Raw genomic sequence first — 15519 nt, forward strand, 5'->3', positions numbered from 1 at the left:
TTTTTTTTTGTACACCCTGTATAAATAATTATGTTAATGTTTATATTACTGAATAGAGAATTAAATAACCTTTCAAATGAGCTATCACACAACCCCTACTCTTATTTAAAAAAATCATCGATTACGTCATCACGCCTAGATGGATGACGTTACTACTATTATATATATGCCAAAAAGTTCTAATTCAAAAATAAAAATCGACCTGTCTGAGGATTTCTCTTGAAATTTGCCCATTCTCGAGATAATGAATGTATGCAAACTCAAACGTCCTCACTTATACTACAGTGTCGCACACGCTTGATTAGCAATTAACAAAACAAAGGGGTTTTCGATATTTTATTGCAAAAAACTCTTCGGGATTTCATCTATCAATGTTTAAAGAATATCTACGTACCTTGCCCACATTGAAATTTTTAGATAAATGTCCGATTTAGGGTTAAAAATGGCCGATCTCTCAATTTTCAAAATTTTCAATCGCTCATATAACAAAAACTATTAACTTAAGAAAAAAATCAAAAAAGACGTTTTCTGTTTGAAATGATTCAAAAAACCTAAAAAAAGTTTATTCGATGCAAAAAGAATAATTTTAGGAAAAACCCATAATCTTTCCCCTCGCCTGGCAAGGTCTTATGCTCTTCAGAATCGCCTGTCATTGTACACATTTCTTCTAAATAACTTACTAAAACACATATTTAAATTTAAAACTTACAGGAGAAAGTTTATTTTACCCCCTAAATTTGCACTTTTCGATTCACCTGGTAGATACACGTGCACCGCTGAGGCCTGCCAGGTCATGGTTTTTAGCCTTGGTGTGCTATGAATTATCACTAGAAAAATTTTTAGCCTTACAGGACGACCGTTAGTCGGAGGCTTCACTAGCTCTTAGACTACAAAGAGCGCGAACTAGTCGTAACCATAAAACGTCGCAAGCTGGTATACCTGGGCCATATAATGACCTACTAATGATATGACCTACTTCGGACCATAGTTCAAGGTAAAGTGCATGGGGAAAGAGGTCCAGGACGAAGAAGAATATCCTGGCTGCATAACCTGCGAAAATGGTTTAACTTAACCACTACCGGACTTTTCAGGGCAGCAGTCAACTAAGTCAGAATAGCCATGTTAGTGTCCAACATCCGTAAAGGAGAGGCACCATAAGAAGAAGTACCAGGGAGCAAGGGTCAGAGCGAGGATACAATCCATTGCTCTCCGTATTGAGCACAACTTTAGAATAACCAAAAAGTTTGTTTTGAATGAGATATTTGAAATTAAAAATCACACTAAATTTTCTCTTTTTTTTTCACCCTGTAACTTATTAAAATAAACTTTATAAGAGTTTTTAGGGACTTTCGACCCTCGGCAATAATGAAGTCTTTCATTCTGCATTTAAAATTTTCAAAAATATTTATAAGTTTTCTAATGATTCGAAAAAAATAAATGCATCTAAAATATATTGGCGCGAAATTTTGCGCATATGCCCTTCAATTGATGCAAGAGATCTAAAGTAATGTTCTAAATTTTAAATTTTCTAATAACCTAAATACAACAGCTTTTTTTTATATGAAGAACTAAGAGTAAAATAGGAAACTTTGAATACGATTTAGATAATTAAATCGACATGTCTTTGTTTATATTCAGCTACATATTTTTGTTCCAATAATTGAAATCAGACTATTTTATAGAGCCTCTGATGCCAATTGCCCTCAGGGACTACACCAATCCACTCTCATAATTTTTATACTTTTATTAATTTCTAACTAAAAATGCATTTAACTGAAAAAGCAGATGTTTTCTTATATTACTCCCTCGAAGCATCTACCTATCTGTGTTTTTTTAAGAGCTCTATGGTTAAAGCAGCCAATTTTTATTATTTCTTTCGTTCTCCTGCATTAGCTATTATCATAAAGCATATAAATACATTTCAAATACTATTTTATTATAAAAATAAAACAATAAAGACACGTGTTTTATATACTTCCATAAAATTTATTACGATTTATTGTCACTGCAACTGTTTCGGCAGAGTGCTTTCCTTAAATGATGTATTTCTACTATGCGTCTATACATACATAATAGTTGTAGTTAAGCAGAAAACGTCCAACCGAAAAATTGTCAAAAATGAGATTTTATTACCAGCCAGTACAAAATTCCTCTTTCTGTAATGTGCAAAAACCGTCCAAGCGAAAACACTACCTTTTTCTAATAGAATCGTCAAAGATCTAACCCACAATCATGCCAAAACTTAGATTTCTAATATGAATAATAAGTTAAAGTGGTTTGAGCGTTTTCTAAAAAATATAAATTGATTTCAATAACCGTATCAAAATAACTGTTGAAACGTGCCAAGTGGTTTGAATCAATATTTTATCAAAAAATTTTCTCTCATTACCTCATATCTTTCTTAAAAAATGCACTTTTGAAAAATTACCTAACTAAATTCTTCATATAATTAATATCAAGTATTATAGTCACTGTCGTAGTAATCAAAACTATTGTGTTTTAGTGGGGTACGATAATAATACTTAAATTCAATTTCTCAACAATTGGTATTTGTGGGTTGGACATATTCTGCTTAACTACGTCCAATTACTCGTTAACTGAATAACTTGGAGAGGAGACGGGTGTTTGTCTTAAGTTGGTAATTCATAATAATTATATCTGTATTTTTTATTATATTAATTTCCCTAGACAAAAACAATACAGCTCCAGGAATTGATGATATACCCGCGAAATTTATTAAATGTGGAGGTGCTACTCTGACTAATCAACTATAAAAAATAATACTGAGAGCCTGGAATGAGGAACAAATCATGATGATTCATGATGAGTCATGATGGAAGCAATGAAGCGAAGGAAAATCCTAGCAAACGAATGCTTTTGGACTGAGTAGACATATGAGAAGCAGAAACTCAAGCCCAAAAATCCTTATACAACCATATACAAAACCCTTGTACAGCTAGTGTTGACATATGAATCGGAGACATGGACCATCTCCAAGGCAGACGAAAACCTTCTGCTTATATTTGAAGGAAGAATCCTGAGACGAATATTCGGTGGTATCTGTGAAAATGGTGTTTGGAGTAGAAGATACAACTATGAGGTATACCACAGATATAAACATATATTATTTGGTGGTGAAGACGTAGTATCTCTTATAAGAATAGGAAAACTGAGATGAGCAGTTTTCTAAGATGGGATTGTTTTAAATACAAGTCTTATTCCAGAGATGCAAAATAATTAAAAACCTTTACTGGAATCGGACTGTATACCTCAGAGTTGACGGTGAACACACCGAGTATGTGAAAATCATGCGTGGAGTGAGGCAAGGCTGTATTTCGTCCCCCCTAATTTTCAATCTTTACTCTGAAAGAGTATTTATCGAAGCTTTGCACGAAACTGAAAAAAAAGGTATTCTACAGAACAGGTACCGGCTAAATAACATCAGGTATGCAGATGATATCAAAGTATCTGCGGACAACTTAGAAAACCTACAAGTAACCATGAACAAAATCACGTATTACAGTCAACAATATGGACTCAATATAAACGTAAAGAAGACAAAGCTTATGATCGTCAGCAAGAAAAAGATAACAGACCAACAACCAAGAGATAACAGCGCGCATCGGAAAAGCTAGATCAATCTTTAACAGTATGAGGGCCTTTTTCAACAGCCACAACCTTCCTCTTGGTATAAAAGTAAGAGTGCTTAGATTCTACGTCTTCTCCGTCCTTTTTTATGGTGTTGAATCATGGACCTTGAAAGAAGATGTGTGCCGAAAATTAGAAGCATTTGAGATGTGGCTATATCGGAGAATTCTTAAAATCCCATGGACTGATCGGGTCACAAATGAAGAGCTTCTTAGAAGAATGGGAAGAACCGAGAAGTACTATCCACCATCAAATCTCGAAAGCTGCAATACTTTGTACACATTATGCGAAGTAAATCCAGATATACCCTCCTACAAGTCATCTTGCAAGGAAAAATATTAGGAAAGCGAGGTCCAGGAAGAAGAAAAATATCCTGGTTAAAGAACCTCAGAACCTGGTTCAACACAACATCTGTGCAGCTTTTCCGCGTTGCTGCAAATAAAGTGAAGATTGCCATGATGATCGTCAACATTCGTCACGGATAGACACATCAAGAAGAAGAAGATGGGCAGGACAATTAGTAAGATCACAGGCGAACAATCCTTCTAGAAGAATCGTTATGACACAACCTGTGGGAAGTAGAAATAGGGGTAGGCCAAAACTCAGATGAAATGATGGTGTAGATAAGGATGGGAGAAAAATAGGCCAGCAAACTGTTGGAAAAAAAAGTATGTAGAGTAGGGGATAAAAAAAAAATTGAACGTATTAAATGAGCGCTGAAAGACGTATGTGGCGCGCTTTGGGTAATACATCATTGTTGGTGGCAAATTTAGATTTCTCGTCCCAAAAAACCCCAACCCACCAAACTTCGTGTTGTTGTCCCATGCCTGTCAGAAAATATCCAAGAATAAATAAAAGAGAAGTTTAATTTTAACACCCTGTACTTCGGTTATTATCAACTTTCGTACTAAGGTAAGTTAGTTTAAATCGACCTATTTTAAGCTCAGGAATCTAAGGTTAAGCTATGGCCCATTCTTTACCAAACACCCTGTATATAATTAAATTCCCTTCTACCATATTGGTGTCAGGATTACAATAATAATTTTTTCTCTTCTTCTTCAGGTGCCGTCCTCGTTCCGAAGTTTGGCTATCATCAAGGCTATGCGTATTTTTCATACCGTAGATCTAAATATTTGGCAGCTGCTGCACTTGTACCAATCTCTTAAATTTTTCAACCATGAATGTTTTCTTCTGCCAATGGATCTTTTACGTATTATTTTTCCCTGAATAATCAGTTGTAGTAGCTGGTACTTTTGTCCCCTCATTATATGTCCCAAGTATTGCAGTTTGCGCTTTTTAATAGTAAGCGCAAGTTCTTTTTCTTTCTGCATCCTTCGCAACACTTCCATGTTTGTCACTCTCTCTGTCCACGATATTCTCAGTATCCTGCGGTACATCCACATCTCGAATGCTTCTATTTTCCTTGTATCGATCTTTTTCAGTGTCAAAGCTTCCATTCCATAGAAAAGAACTGACAGCACGTAACATCTCATGAGGCGAATTTTAAGATTTAAACTTAGCTCTCTTCCGCATAAAACTGTTTTCATTTTGGTAAAAGTAGCTCTAGCTTTTTCTATTCTGATCTTGATTTCTTCAGAGTTGTCGTTGCTTTCATTAATAACAGTTCCCAGGTAATTATATTTTCTAACACGCTCAATTCTTTGATCATGTACGGTTATGTCAGAAAAATTTTGTGAAAATTTCGACACCATCATTATTTTTGTTTTTTTGATGTTAAGTGATAAACCGAATTTTCGCTGCACTCTACTATTCTGTTTATCAGTGTTTGGAGATCTTCCGGGGTTTCTGCTATTAATACTGTGTCATCAACTTTTTCTACGAATGTGCACAAATATCTACTTTCGCGAACTCGTTTTAGTTTAGAAAGTTTTACTTTTCCGCACGCGTTTTACTTTCCCGCACGCGTGTTAATTTAGATATGTTAATATGGCGTTAAAGTAATTATAATACATGCGATAAACTAATATTTAAATATTATTTACTAATTTATTTCAAATATATCTTATTGTGTTCATGTTTTAATGAAATTAACGCGAGAATTCGATGGAATAAAATAATTTTGACATAATATTCGAAAGTCAAATCAGTAAACAATAAAAGTGGTTTTGAATCGTCGTCATGGAAACTAAGATCGTCGTCATGCTAACCAATTATGCTGAAAGTTTGGTTTTGACAACCTTGTCAAAGAATTAATTTGTGTATGTATTTTCATATTAATTAAATTAATTGATTAAGATTTGGTCATTTTTTAAAGACTCGTAGAAAAAATATTGTTCCTAACGCTTGCAGAAAGTCTCTTTTCCGCACTCGACTGCTTGCCGAACTCCCGCTTCGCGTCGTTCGGCAAACTGCAGTTGCGCGCGGAAATGTATGACTTTCTGCATTTGTTAGGAAAATAACTATAGATATTGTATACAAAACGTCACTGATTTCTATTTTGTGCCAAGACTTTTGTTTGTTTCCAGGATTTGCCTTTCTTTTGCAGAATTTCTCCAATAGCTTGGTCCCATGTTTCTGTTGGTCTTCCTCTCTTCCTCTTGATATTAGGACTTAGAGGGCTTAGAGGATTATCCATGATAAATCCTGCACGGTTTGTTTTATTACGTATGTATCTAAAGTTTTCCAGTTAAAATAAATATATATTTTCTAGTTTTAAATTAAGTTTATTTTATTAACTAAATACAGGAAATTAAGTCTACATATTTAAGGTTTATAGTATATTTTTATAGAACAGAAAGAGGTCCGTTATCTTCAATGGCACGTAGATTTGTTCTTGCATGTGCCATAAGCATTTGGACTGTTTCTTAATCGATTTCACGAAATTTTTTCAAAATTCTTGGCCTTAGCTGACTTTCATTTTGGGCTTCCTAGCCATTATTATACACCATTCGACCCAAAACAGCCCAAAACTCTTATATAAGCCTCATCGCCTGAGGCACATTTGTAGTGTTATCGGGCATGGGAATAAAATTTATATTTTGAGCAGTTAACTATTCTGTCGTTCTCCTGGCGTGCTATCATGACGCTAGGTTGGACCAAAATATGATTTCATCATTAGGGTGATGAGTATTTATAAATTAATTATTTATTAAGTGTAAGACACCTGTCAACGTAAATGTCAGCATTGAGAGCTTCACCGCGAACACGCACAACAAACGGCTGTGAAACACCAGCTTCTGAGATGGCCACACCAAAATTGTATCGGTAAACTTAACTTTTACCTTAAACCTAACTTCGTCCAGTGCATCTTCTTGGACATGTACATTGCGTGTATAAAATCCGTCGGTGCTCTTCCTTTCGGAATTGGATAAAGTAATAGCTAGTTGTATAACAAGGGAGGAAAGTGCTACTTTTCCTCCCGAGAATGGAGTTTACTGCCCGACGCGTAGCGGAGGGCAGTAGTCAGTTTAGTTCATAGACATAATTTTATTCTGTTTTTGCTAAGAATCTTCATAATTGCTCTGATCGATTCTTCATCTACGTTATGTAAAATTGAAGATATATTTTTGTAGGGTTGGAAGTCCTTTATTGGCGAAAAAATTGTAGATATCCCAGTTTGGAATGGAGTTAATAGGGCATTCAAAAAATATGTGATTAATATTTTCTATGGACCCATATTCGCAATAGGGATTGTCTGTCAGGTTCATCCTATGCAAGTTTTCTTTTGTTAGACAGTGCCCTGTACGTAATCTAATAATTGTAGTGATGTGTCTTCGATCTATGAATGCAAACCATTTATTTCGGTATTGATAGTCTTTGATTCTGATTAGGTTGTTCCATTTATTTCTGAAATTATCATACACTTTAGATTTAATGTCAGCATATATATATATATATATATATATATATATATATATATATATATATATATATATATATATATATATATATATATATATATATATATATATATATATATATATATATATATATATATATATATATATATATATATATATATATATATATATGTCTTGGACATCGAGGGGCATGGCCTTTGGTATGTTCAAATTTCTTCCTCTGTTAGCTAGACTGTCAGGTTCTTCGTTATCCGGAATATTTGGATGTCCTGGTAGCCATTCTAATCTGATGTCAAAGCCATTTTTAGTTGCATGAACTATAAGTATTTTTGTTTCAATAGGCCAAAACACTGATATATTTTTGACAGCACAACTGCTGATTTTTTTAAATTGCACTGCTGGATTCCGAAAAAATAATTGTTGTGAATAAGTTTTTTCTAAGTACTAATTTAATTGCCCCGTAGATTCCTATAATCTCCGCTTTACATATTATGGAGAGGTGATTTGGTAACTTTGAGCTGTATTTGGTATTGATATCTGGTATACTGATTCCAAACCCTGTTGTAAGATCTTTCTTCGATGCATCAGTGAATATAAAGGTAAGGGTTGCTTTATATTTTTCTGTGTTTATAAAAAATTGTTCTTTGATCAAGGGATCATTTAGATTCAGTGGAACTGTCTTCCCTATACTACACATTTAGATCGTTTAAGTTGTTTTATCTATATCGTTGATATCGTTTAAGTTGTTTACTAGGCAAGCCAAGAAAGAGAGTAAGAAGAAGAAGAAGTTGTTTACTAATTGTGGTTTCCAATGACAACTTCATCCAATGCTTCCTACCAATAATACTTTTAAATCTAAAATTTTCCGAAAACTTTAGAGACATACGTTATTACATTTTCAAAGTTGTGTTGATTAATTACAATTTCAAGAAAATGTAAAATTTCCGAAGCCATGATCGAATGCGTAATATTGGTCTAAATATATACTTACTTACTCCGTGGCGTTACAACCCTTCGTGGGGTTTAGCCGATTCGACAATATGCCTCCACTCTTCTCTGTCTGGAGCAATCTTCATCCAGTTCTCAATGCCCATAGCTTTCAGATCTCCTGCTATATTATCTCACCAACGGAGTCGAGGAAATCCATGTGGTCTCCTTCCAGTTGGTACTTCTTCCCATACCAGTCTTACTGTTATTTAGTCAGAATGTCTTCTGAGGTGTCCCGCCCATTGGAGTCTTCTGGACGTTATTGTTTCATTTTTTATGTTGGCGTATGGGTATAATTATTTGAGCTCTTTGTCAATTCTTACCCCATTTGTGTGCTTCATAAAGCACAGGCCCTAATTTAGTTTACGTTTTAAAGATCATAAAAACATCTGTTGCCAGCTTGTATCCTATGGTTTTTTTGTGATACGATATTGTCTTCAGTTACCCAGATAGCACAAGTACGTTTTATGGACATCCAATGGACGTACATCTGTGTACATTGGAACGTCCAATGGACGTCCCGCTAAGGTACAATGGACATCCGATGGACGTCCAACGAATGTCCAGAGTTCACAAAATTGGACGTCCATAGAACGTCCGCTAAAAACGTACATTGTACGTTGTATTGGAGCTTTCAGTGTACACCTTATGTACATTCAATGTACGTCGTATGGACATTTGTAGGGCACTTTTCAGAAAGCAATCTAGTATCCATAATTTTGTGAATACATAGCAAAAAGCCTTTATAGGAAATAGTTCCTTATAATACTAAACTTATACTTAAAAATATTACACAAAAGACCTTTTTTATTTCTCTTTACTATAACTTCATTATAATTATACTTTATTATAGGAACTAGGAACTTCATTAATGCACGACTGCACTTGCACGATAAACAGAAAACACAAATATATCACAGGATGTATTTTCATAAAGACGAGATTCAGATAATGACGCCCTATAGAAAGCATGCACATTAAAAGAGGTTTAATCTCTGTTCTGTTTCTGTTCCAAACTATTTTTAGAGTCAGTTCCGTTGTTGTATATTACTAGCGCGTTTGCCATTCTGTGAATTATCATAAATAAACCATCCTTCAGTATTCTACAACAATTAACAGCGATAATCCCCTAAAAGTACCTGCCTAATATTACCTTAATTTCACGACCGATAGCGCGAAGAGCGACAACGTTGTCAAGAAGATTCTCATTTAGTTTGTATTGGGACTTAATATAATAGTCACGTTTTGTGTAAAATATCCATGGACCACAAATGGATGTCCAATGTACGTTGAAATCAAACGTCCAATGGACGTCCCGTAATGTACGTACATAGTACGTCCAGTTTTGGTCCATGGACGTTTGGACTTTAAATGTACGTTATATGGACGTACATCAGACGTTGTGTGCTATATGGGTATTACTGTTCCAAGATACTTAAATTCTCTAACTCGCTCAAAGTTAACCCTTATCCGGGCAAGGTGGGTCCAACAGGCCCGAGACGCCAATTATTTTATCATAAACTGATAAAACAATTTTTATTGAATTTTATGCATCACTGAATTTGTTTAGAAGTATGTTTCCTTCAACATAGTCATGAGCTATTCAAAATATTCATTACCATTTTTGAAATTATTGCATCGAAAGAATTTTGTCACGTAAAGGGGCAACACGGGCCCGTCGGACCCTATTTCTATTTATACCTAAAGTCTAAATCTCTGTTACAGAAGTTAATCTGGCAATAATATAATGTTTTCGTGGATTATCTAAACGTTCTTTATGATTCCGGAAATCCAATAATAAAGTCTAAACCTGTAACAAACAATGCAAACATCTCTTTGGTGTGAACATCAAAGAGATGCTTACAATAGTAGTTATATCTATTCCAAATGAATTTTAAAAACTGATAATCATTGTTGGAATGCAATAATATTGTTAGGTAGGTACCTATACATATTTTGAAATAAATAATGCATCTGCTATCAATCGTTTGATATCGACGTTAATGTCGACAACTAAGTTTCTAAAATTATATTGAATTGCAGTGAAAGTAGATAGTGCGAATAAAATGTCCCGAAAACCATTATCAGCTGCAGAACTGCAAGATATTGCTAATAATTTATGGGATTTCGATGATGAAGAATCTCCTGAAGTAGGTGGCATTGAAAGTGACTCTGAAATTCAAGATCATTTTTCGGAAGCAAGTGAAGAGGATGATCAGCAAGTAGTATTGAGTGATAGTGAAGAAGAATATGTAGCTACAAGTTCCCAGATTTTAGAGTGTGTAATTTTCGAAGCTAAGGATGGAATTAACTGGAAGAGTCAACCACAACCGACAGGACGTATGCGATCTTGCGACATAATAAAATGCAAAACGCACAAAGTAATGTTAGCCCCTGGTCAAAGTGTAGATGATCCTGTTGATCCCTTTTGTTTGTTTGTGGACGAAAAAATTGTGAACGAAATAGTCAAGTGTACAAATAAAGAAGCCGAAAAAGTCCTGGGGATAGAGAACTGGAAATATTGCGACTTTACAGAGCTATATGCCTTTATTGGACTACTACTAACTGCAGGGCAACTGAGTGCCAACATCCATAATGTAGATATACTTTGGAGTAAGTTTTACGACCTACTATATTTAAAGCTACCGTGGGGTTAAAAAGATTCAAAAACTTATTAATATTTGTTCGATTTGACCATAGAGACCCGAGGTCTGAACGAAGAAGGAACGACAAATTAGCAGAAATACGCGATGTGTGGAATCAAGTTAAACAAAACTTTCAGAAATACTATTTACCAGGAAAAAACATAACGGTAGATAAGCAACTTATAACGTATCGACGTAGGTGTCCTTTCAAGCAGTATATGCCTTCAAAACCAGACAAGTATGGAATGAAAATATGGCAAATCCTTCAGGTAGATCGCGCTTTCAAAGTAGGACGCATACTATAGTAGCACCTTTTATTAATCTAGACAATTTAAATATAACTTTAGTAAAAAATGAAAAAAGAATTTTAGAAATATATGGGTAAATATGAATAGTACATTCACGAAGAGTAGTGGGCCCAACAGACCCGAGTTGCCTGGTTACGTAAGTAAAATGTGTTGCCGGATAAGGGTTAAAGTCGTCGATGGTGATGTTTTAATGTTCTAAATATAGTATGTAATTCTATATATGTGGAGTTTCTTTTTATACAGCTCCGTCATATAAAATAAACAAACTGTTTTTACACTTTTTCAATGGATTGAAAAACGTCCCTTTTTTCAAATTTCAGTTTCAAATTTAGCAAATTCAAAATAATGGCAGGCAGCTATCTTTATTAGAATCAATGCAAATTATTTTTTAGCCCCCTCGACTAATTTATTTTTAAGGTAACGACTATAAAGTGTAGAAGCATAGTAAAAATAGTAAACATATTTTATATTCAACAACTGGATAGGACTCTGTTGGTAGGGATCTATGACGGAGTATCACTGAGCCGGAATCCGTTCTCCCTTGTCATACTGCTCCCCCATAGGCCGATCAGACCTATTATAATAAATTTTTTCTACCCTATGTCATATTACGTATAAGTTTTTAGTTTTGTGAAAACTGTCATTATAGATAGCAGTGCGTGAATGGTTTAAAGTGTGCGTGAAGTAACAATGTATTTTAAATGGGATTTACTTTTTCGCACTGTTTTTGACACACTCTTATATAATCAAATATCCTTAACTTTCGCGTTGTCATGGTGATGACATAATGAGCATTAAATTACATCAAAAATTTTGACAGTTTTGTGGTTTGAAAGAAATTAGAATTTTTAAATGTCAAAGTTCTAAAAATTGTAGAATAGAAATGAATTCCAGTGACGAAGAGGTACAGTTTTTTTATTTGTTTATCGTAGATAAAAATAAATATTGTATGAAACTGTGCGTGAAGTACTTTTTGCGAACTTACGCGATGTATAGCACTCGCTCCGTTGTCGCTCGTGCTCTAAACATCGCGTGTGTTCGCAAAAAGCATACCTACTTCACGAAATGTTTTATAAATAAATATTGTTAAACTATAGAAAACAACAGTTTTCATTGCTTTATTCTTATACAAAAGGAACTTCTACCAGGTAATCACCATTTTTTGTTATATTCATTGTTAAATGTCACATTGCTCCATATAGTCGCCAGGGGGGTACAACGGCCTCCTTTATTCAGATGGACTTACCAAGAAGTTTTTTATGTATTTTGACGACCCGTTGAACACGAATTTTTTTCAGTTGATCCGGATGTCGATAAGATTGTTATAAACAAAGAACTAGAGGAAAAACATAACAGCGATTTTTTGCAAAACAAAACATTATTTTGTATTTCTTAGATCATTAAGCAAAAAATGATCTTACAAGTTTTTTCGTAGTTAAATTTGTTTTCAAGATAAACGCGGTTGAACTTTAAAAAAATCGAAAAATTGAAATTTTTGAACCCGAATATCTTTTGATTAAAAAATAAAATAGCAATTCTGCTTACCGCATTTGAAAGCTTAAGTCAAATTATACCGGTTTTGATTCTTTGCATTGTTAAAAATTAATTTTTTATTGTTAAACAAAGCAAAAAACACATAGTGTTTGAGTGATATTTTCAATGCATTTCTCATTTAAAATCGAACGAGTAGGCACGCCCACAAACAGTCAATTTCTACGTACCATGCATTAAAACACTATTTGTTTATAGCTTTGTTTGACAATAAAAAAATTAAAAACCGATATAATTTGGCTTGAGGTTTCAAATGCGGTAAGCAGAATTGCTGTTTTTTTTTCTACGACCGGTTAGTAACATGTTCATTATTCGCTATTTTTTCATAGATAATAGCACCCATTACTGTACCCGTGAGTAATAGCACAGAATACATAACCACACAGAAGCGAATCTGACTGTCGTTTCCATTGATTTTGTTGGGACCGAAATATTTGACCTTGTGCACCAGTTACAGAATAGAACTTGATGTTCTAAGGAATAGACCATCCCAAATTAGGTAATATTTTTGACAAGTAGTTATTAATTAAATATGAAATATAAAAATTAACTATAAAATATAAATAATAGTATATTATTCAACGAGCATGTAATAGCTATTACATGCGAGCAGAATACTATACTTTTTCTACGACCTTTCTTTGTTTTAATTAGTAAAACATTTAATTATCAACTACTCGAGATTTAAATTATAATAATTTACAAAAATACCTAAATGCTATTTACCCCTAGTACGTGGCTGAATAATTGGTTGCTTACAATTACCAAATTCTTATTTATTGTAAAAATACAACTAGAAATAGTCAATATAAGTTCTAATAAGCTTAAATTTATACCTACTGTCAGTGAATTTAAGAAATAGGAAATGGCTGTTGTCGGTGGACGTATTTCGTATATATAGTTATAATGTATATTTACATTTAACTATATATAATATAATAATGTAACTACTATACATAATATATTATAACATATTTAATACAATATAACTTGAAAAATAAACACAATATTAGTTATAAATTCCAATTAACATAAACAAAATGCGCTAATGTCACTGTCACTAAAATAAATGATAAACGTCAAAATTTTTAGTAAACAAGATATAAACGTAAAAAATATACTGACATTGGTACAGTTAAAATTCCTTTAAAAATTTTTCGAAGTTAATTATTGATATAATTTACAATAATTATTGTATTAAATAAACAAGTTTAAGTAATTTTATTTGCAGTTTATATACGATTAATATTAAATGCGTCATGCGCCACTTGAATCTAACTTACGCCCGTGAGTAATGACCCGTGAGTAACTTCAGCCCGTGAGTAATGAATTCTTACTCACCGGTACAGTAATGGGTGCTATTATCTATGAAAAAATAGCGAATAATGAGCATGTTATTAAACGGTCTTAGAAAAAATATAAAATAAAACATACATAAATACCAAATTTAACTATAAACAACTGTCACGGCAGTCGCAAAAGTGAGGTTGCACCAGTTACGTTGACACATGAGCATGAAAATTATGTTACCGTTTTCGGCAGGAGTTTCGCTTTTGTTTGGTTATTTATTCTGTGGTAATAGTTCATTACTCACGGGCTGAAGTTAGATTCAAGTGACGCGTGCCAATTTTAGTATTAATCGTATATTTATAAACTGCAAATAAAATTACTTAAACTTGTTTATGTAATACAATATTTATTGTAATTTATATCAATAATTAACTTCGACAAATTTTTAAAGGAATTTTAACTGTAACAATGTCAGTATATATTTTAGATTTATAGCTTGTTTACAAAAATTTTGACGTTTATCATTTATTTTAATGACAGAGACATTAGTGCATTTTGTTTGTGTTAATTGAAATTTATAACTAATATTGTGTTTATTTTTCAAGTTATATTGTGTCAAATATGTTATAACATATTGTATATAGTTATATTATTATAATTATATATAGTTAGATATAAATAAAAATTATAACTATATGAAATACGTCCACCGACAATAGCCATTTCGTATTTATTAGATTCACTGACACTACTGACAGTATGTACAAATTTATGCTTATAATTTTTCGGAAACGAAGGGAGCTTGGATTTATTATTTCTTGTTGTATTTTTACAATAAATAAGAATTTGGTAATAGTAGGTAACCAATTATTCAGCCACGTACTAGGGGTTAACAGCAGTTAGGTATTTTTGTAAATTATTATAATTTAAGTCTCGAGTAGTTGATAATTATGTTTTTTACTAATTAAAATAAAAAAAGGTCGTAGAAAAAGTATAGTATTATACTCGCATGTAATGGCTATTACTCACTCGCCAACGGCTCGCGTTGCAAACTTCATCATCGTGAGTAATAGCCATCATTACATGCTCGTTGAATAATATAATATTAATCAAAATTTATTCGGGATAGAAAATTGCAATGTTTCGATTTTTTTAAAGTTCAACCGCATTTATTTTGAAAACTATGCATCCTACGAAAAAACTTGTAAGAACATTTTTTGCTTAGAATCACTAAAAAAAAAGACAAAATTATGTTTTGGTTTGCGAAAA

At 33.1% G+C, this 15519-nt stretch overlaps 1 protein-coding gene across 2 annotated transcripts in view; it reads left to right on the forward strand.

Moving 5' to 3' along the window:
* The window catches only part of LOC114331506 (corticotropin-releasing factor-binding protein), a 553233-nt gene that overhangs the window by 9019 nt on the left and 528695 nt on the right, over positions 1-15519 (forward strand). The gene's annotated exons all lie outside the window — the stretch shown is intronic.

The sequence above is a fragment of the Diabrotica virgifera genome, chromosome 4 (genome assembly GCF_917563875.1).
Source record: "Diabrotica virgifera virgifera chromosome 4, PGI_DIABVI_V3a".
NCBI classification, from domain to species: domain Eukaryota; kingdom Metazoa; phylum Arthropoda; class Insecta; order Coleoptera; family Chrysomelidae; genus Diabrotica; species Diabrotica virgifera.